General features: G+C 43.4%; 1 pseudogene; it reads left to right on the top strand.

The window, feature by feature from the left end:
- Nucleotides 1-1,081: 1,081 nt before the first annotated feature.
- LOC125519376 (uncharacterized) lies at nt 1,082-5,201 on the top strand (annotated as a pseudogene).
- Nucleotides 5,202-6,000: the final 799 nt, after the last annotated feature.

Here is a 6,000-nt window from a genome sequence, read left to right as displayed (position 1 = left end):
GACGAGGAGCCTCCGTTCTCCATAGGGCGCGTCTGAATGTTCGAGGTTCCTGGTTTTCTTTGCCCTGGGATTTCTTAGCTCTTCTTACTTGTCAGAACTACCAGTAGAATGTCATTTTGGATGGTTGCAGTAGCACCTGCGATGTCATCGATCATTTGGTACTTGTTATTATGTCTTGAGCTTCTTGTTAATGTTCTGAACTATGGTGTATCAATCTATGGTATTAAAACTCCTTATCACTGTTCCTCCTTGCCTCCCAAATTTACTTTTGTTTTGGCATGGTTAAGACGCGCATGTGTGCTCCTTGGCTGTTAGTCTGATCTCTGAAGTTCAGTGTGCGATTTGATCGTCAGGCTGCACTTGCTCTTTGTCTGAACTTGTTTTATCAGGCATACTTGCGTAAAGCTGTCTGTATTACGGCATTTCAGTTAGCACAGTTTTTGCCTGACTGTTACTTCAGTGCTGTTATGATTAGAGAGTTAACCTTGGTGCTTTGGTCGTGCGTTAGCACAGTATTTTGGTGCTTTGGTCGTGTGCTTTGGCTGTTTTTTGTCTGAATTAACCTTCAGTGCTGTTACTTCCATACAGTTGTTGTGATCGGAGGATGAACCTTGGTGCTTTTGTGAGTGTTGTGGGTACCGCCACGGCCTTTGTTTCCTGCTGTTGTTTGTTTCCAGAGTTTTACGTTTTTTAAGTACAAGCAAGTACTAGGATAAGATAACTAAAATATAATCAACTTAATAACGTGTGTCGACAGGGCGTTTCTGAATGTTCAAAATCATGGCGTGCTTTGCCCTTGGATTCAGAGCACGTCTTTGTTCTTCACTCTTCTTGTCAGTAGAACATCTCCTTCACTCCGAGAACTTCTCCTTCGCCAATTCTTCACCGCCACAGGTGTGCGTCTCTCTCTCTCTTGTTTCGGTTCGTCTCTTCGTTTTTCTCTGCAATCTGCATCTACCATTGGTGCCGTCCGGCGTAAACGTGTGTGTGTGTTTACCAGTTTTTCATTAATTTATGCTAATCACCAAAGTGATTCACTAACGCTTGTCATTATTTAGTTCAGCGGACTCAGCGGACCATCATGCCGGACAAAAGAGGCGTGACCGTGCTTGAGGACTTGCCTGAGGAGATCATTGACAAGATACTCATCCGGCTGCCGCCCAAGGACGTCGGCCGCTGCCTAGCAGTTAGCCCGTTGTGGCGCAGTGCCACCTCCACGCCTGAATCCATGCTTGAACACCACCGCCACCAGCCGTCACTCCCAATCATCAATGGGTTGGGGCGGCCCGCCAGTTTCGTAATCTTGCGTAACGTCGGTGCCGCAGTCTGTAGTAAACAGCTCTGGCCTTTCGTCCCAGGACACAAACACCACTTTGAGAATTGCCTTGAAGCCACGTGTGATGGTTTCCTCGTCGTCCCTCCCGGCCCCGGGGATCTCGATTCTACATCTGCAACCCGGTCATTTGCAAGTATACTCTCCTACCACAGCCTAGATTTGCGCAAGGCGTCCGCAATACCATACTACTTGGTTTCTATCGGCACATTCCAACTGGAGAATACAGGGTGCTCTGGGTCTCAAATTCATATCAATCATCTAAATCGAGCTTATACATCCACACAGTAGGATCCGACGAGCTGAGACACATTAGAGTCAGAATGGCAACAGTCTCATCGCCTTCCCTAGAACAGGAGATATTAAACATTCTTATGAACTCTTCATCATATTGTCCACCACCTTGGTAGCCTGCACTGGTGTCTTTATGATACCTGTGATATTATTGGAGAGGGCCGAGAAATTATTGTGTTTCACACAGAAGTTGAGTTATTCCGGAGGATGGGCAGTCCCCTCCAGACGTACATTTATAGGCTAATATTTTTTAAATAATACAATTTTTATATTAAATTTCAGAAATATTACGCCGTAATTATATTTTTTAAAAATATTATCCAGTTGGCCTACTGCTGGCCGATTGGATTCAGTCGGCCTACTGCTGGCCGATAGGCCCCCAGTCAGCCCACTGCCGGCCGATTGGATCCAGTCGGCCCACTGCTGGCCGATTGGCCCCAGTCGGCCCACTACTGGCCGATTGGCACCCAGTCTGCTTCCTCTAGGCCGACAGGTGCATGCACCCATCTATCTGTTGAATTGATATTTGAAAAATGTTGAAGAAGTATTTGAAAAAATGTTGATCATGCATATAAAAATGTTAATCAAGCATTTTTAAAAAATATTAATCAAGCATTTTTAAAAAATGTTGCAGAAGTATTTGAAAATGTTGAACAAATATTTGAAAACTGTCGAATAGGTATGTGAATAATGTTGAAGAAGTATTTAAAAAAATGTTGATCATGTATATATAAAAATGTTAATTAAACATTTGCAACAAATGTTGAAGACGTATTTAAAAAAATGTTGAACAAGTATTTGAAAAAAAATATTGAACAAGTATTTTAAAATATATTGATCATGTAAATAAAAATGTTGATCATGTATATAAAAATGTTGAACAAGTATTTGAAAAAATTTGAACAAGTATTTAATTTTTTTGAACTAGTATTTGAAAAAATAATATAGAAAGAAAATAAAAAAAGAATTAAATAATGGAGAAGACCGACTCAGTCACCTCTAGTTGGTCGCGATCCCTTTTCTAACAAGCAATTGGAAACTAATGGGGTGGGTAGCTGCTCTGGTGATTGCCATGGAGACCAGGCATCGATCCCCAATGCAGCTAATAACTACCCCACCAACTTCTAGATGTTTAACATTTTTTAAATACTTGTTCAACATATTTTAAATACTTGTACAATATTTTTATATACATGATCAACATTTTTACAAATACTTGTTCAACATTTTTATATACATGATTAATATTTTTTCAAATACTTGTTCAACATTTTTACAAGTACTTGTTCAACATTTTTATATACATGATTAATATTTTTTTCAAATACTTTTTCAACATTTTTTGAAATACTTGTTCAATATTTTTTGCAAATGCTTGATTAACATTTTTATATACATGATCAACATTTTTTAAAATGCTTCTTTAATATCTTTCAAATACCTATTCAACATTTTTCAAATATTTGTTCAACATCTTTAAAATACTTGTTCAATATTTCTTTAAATGCTTGATTAATATTTTTATATGCATGATCAACATTTTTTTCAAATACTTGTTCAACATTTTTCAAATACCTATTTATCAGATAAATGGGTGCATGCACCTGTCAGCCTAGAGAAAGCAGACTGGGTGTCAATCGGCCAGCAGTGGGCCGACTGAGGCCAATCGGCCAGTAGTGGGCTGACTGGATCCAATCAGCCGGCAGTGGGCCGACTGGGGTCCAATCGGCCAGCAGCAGGCCGACTGAATCCAATCGGTCAGCAGTAGGCCGATTGTGTTATATTTTTAAAAAATATAATTACAGCGTAATATTTCTGAAATTTAATATAAAAAATGTATTATTTAAAAAAAAATCCAATTATAGGGATTTGTTCAACATTTTTTTTTAGAAAAGGAGAATTACCACGGGCATCACCGTCTGAGCGATGCATGCAGTCATTTTATTATTATTCTCAGAGCCCTTACAAATCATTACATCAGTAAGTCTGAAGCCACCATCTTGATGCAGAGGTGCCGAATGTCCGAGCCTAATACTGAACGGACATCTCACCCAAACCTAACATCTAATTTCGGTTGCCCATCCCAGCCACATACCGGGAATGGGTCACACACTGGTCCGGCGCACTCACCGAGGCTACCGCAGCTGTCATCCACCTAACCATCTTCAGAGCAGGTACCGACGCAAAGACCTTGCCAGGCTAGCTGTCGACGCCACCATGATGCCAGACAGCGCCACCGCCCCGAGCTCGTCCATCCAGCCGCGTTTGTCGTCGATATCTAGCTAGACCATGCCGCCAATACTCGTCGTCATCGACGCGGCAGAAACAACGCCGCACCTCGTGGCAACCTCCACACCGCCGCCGCTGCTGGAGCTACGCGGAGTCCATCACCCATAGCATCTCCCACTGAACAACAGAACTTCCCAAGACGACGCCTCCATGGAGGGTACGACGCGAAGGACGCCGCCGCCGTCCAATCCAGACTGAATTTTGGAATTTCGTCCGGGAGGGGTTCGGAGGTGGATAGGAGAGACCTCGACATCGCCTCCACGGAAGGTAATAGCGACGAGAGATGTCGCCAATGCCGGACCGAACAAGCCGATCAAAGTTTCCTCCGGTCCCCATCCTATACCACCAAACCTCCGTCAGCTCCGGATCCGGCAAAGAACAACGAACCAAAACCTACAGAGATGAGAGAGCCGTGGGGCTCAAACCACCATGGAGGAGGATCGAGAAGAATCCATCGTAGGTATCCAGGCGCTGAATCCAGCGATCCGGCATGGTCAGCGACGACCACCACCACCCCGTGACGGCTGACGGTGTTCAAGCCCAAGACCCAGTATTGGATCCGATCTGAATCCGGCAGCGCCCGCGACCACCGGTCTTGCCCACCATGCAGCCGTCACCACGTCGCGAGCAGGCCGCCACCGCCGCCGCGCCGCGCACGACGTCGCCAAGAAACCCACCTTCTGCGCCGCCCGACCCCACGCTAGTCCGGCGCCCCACCCGATCTCGCTGCTCCGTGCCAGCCGCGACGAACAAGGGGTTGAGATGCCCCGCCGCTGCCCAGCCGGCCAAGCTTTGCCCGGCGGTGCTACGGACGGCGGAGAGGAGAGGTGGGGGCGGGAGGAGGGCCGAGAGGACGGCGGCTAGGGTTCCCCCTGGGTCGCCCGCGGGGGTGAAACGAGGGGGGCGAGAGGATTTGTTCAACATGGAGGGGATGCTTGCTTTCCGGGGCAGCTCACGTTCCTTTTTGTATATCTGTGTGATGCAGGATTATGAGGCTGAAAACTGGAATTTGAAGTACAGAATTGATGTATCAATGGTGGATTCAGTGGTGCAATGGTTCAATGGTATGGTTATGCTCAACAAGCGTGAGTTGCTGATACTTTTTAACAGTAAACATGCATTGCATTGCGACATTGATGGCAAGTTCTTAGGAATTGTGAACATTGGAAAGAGTCAATATTGTATGGTCCTTACTCGGCACAGCCTCCAAGAGAGCATTATTCCAGTTCCGTCGCAAGAGATTCAAGGAGATGAGGAGTCTCCATTCTCCACTGGGCGTGTCTGAATGTTCAAGATTTCTGGTTATCTCTACCATGGATTTAGAGCATGTCTTTTGTTCTTTCTTCTTATTAGATCTACCACTAGAACATGGAGTGCGGTTTTGTGTAGCTCAAGCTACATGGTATCCCTTATCTTAGCCATTCATTTTTGCATCATGATCCGTGCAGGCATATTTGTCATTTTTGTTTCTCTCAAACGAAACAACGTATAAACTTCAAACTTTGCAGGACAACAAAACATTCTAATTACTATGTGGGAAAAAACTTTCAGATTTTTTCATGCATTTTAAATGGTAAAATTTATTTTTTTAATCAAAAAAATCCTCATTTTGTATATTTATGTTGGTCCAAAAAATCTGAAAGTTTTTTCACACATTGAACTTGTAAATTTTGTTTGATCTGCAATGAAGTCTATATGTTTTTTCATTTGAGAGAAATAAAAAAGAAAAATCTTCTTGCTGTAAGTTAGTTGAAGAGTACGGATCTCAAAGCAATGTTGGAGGAATGGAGATAAGAGGTTCTATGTAGCCTGAGCTACAGAGAAACTTTACCCTAGAACATGTCACCTCTGCTTTCATAACTTCATTATAATGTTTTGAACATCTCGTTAATTAATGGTCTGAAATATCGAGTATTTATCTATGATGTCATAACTTTGTTACTCTTCGTCTTTGCTGCTCAATTTTACTCCAGTTTTGGTTTCTTTGTGATGAGAGATTTACTGTTGGTCATGCTGTTTGAGCAAATAAATGGTTAGCTCTTGAAATATTACCATGTGTCTCGTCCATAGGCTGTTTGTTTGAC

This window comes from Triticum urartu, chromosome 7A, assembly GCF_056163025.1.
Source record: "Triticum urartu cultivar PI428250 chromosome 7A, HENAU_Tu73, whole genome shotgun sequence".
In the NCBI taxonomy this organism is placed as follows: Eukaryota; Viridiplantae; Streptophyta; class Magnoliopsida; order Poales; family Poaceae; genus Triticum; species Triticum urartu.
The sequence above is the reverse complement of the archived record's forward strand: the minus strand, read 5'-3'. Positions and strand labels throughout refer to the sequence as shown.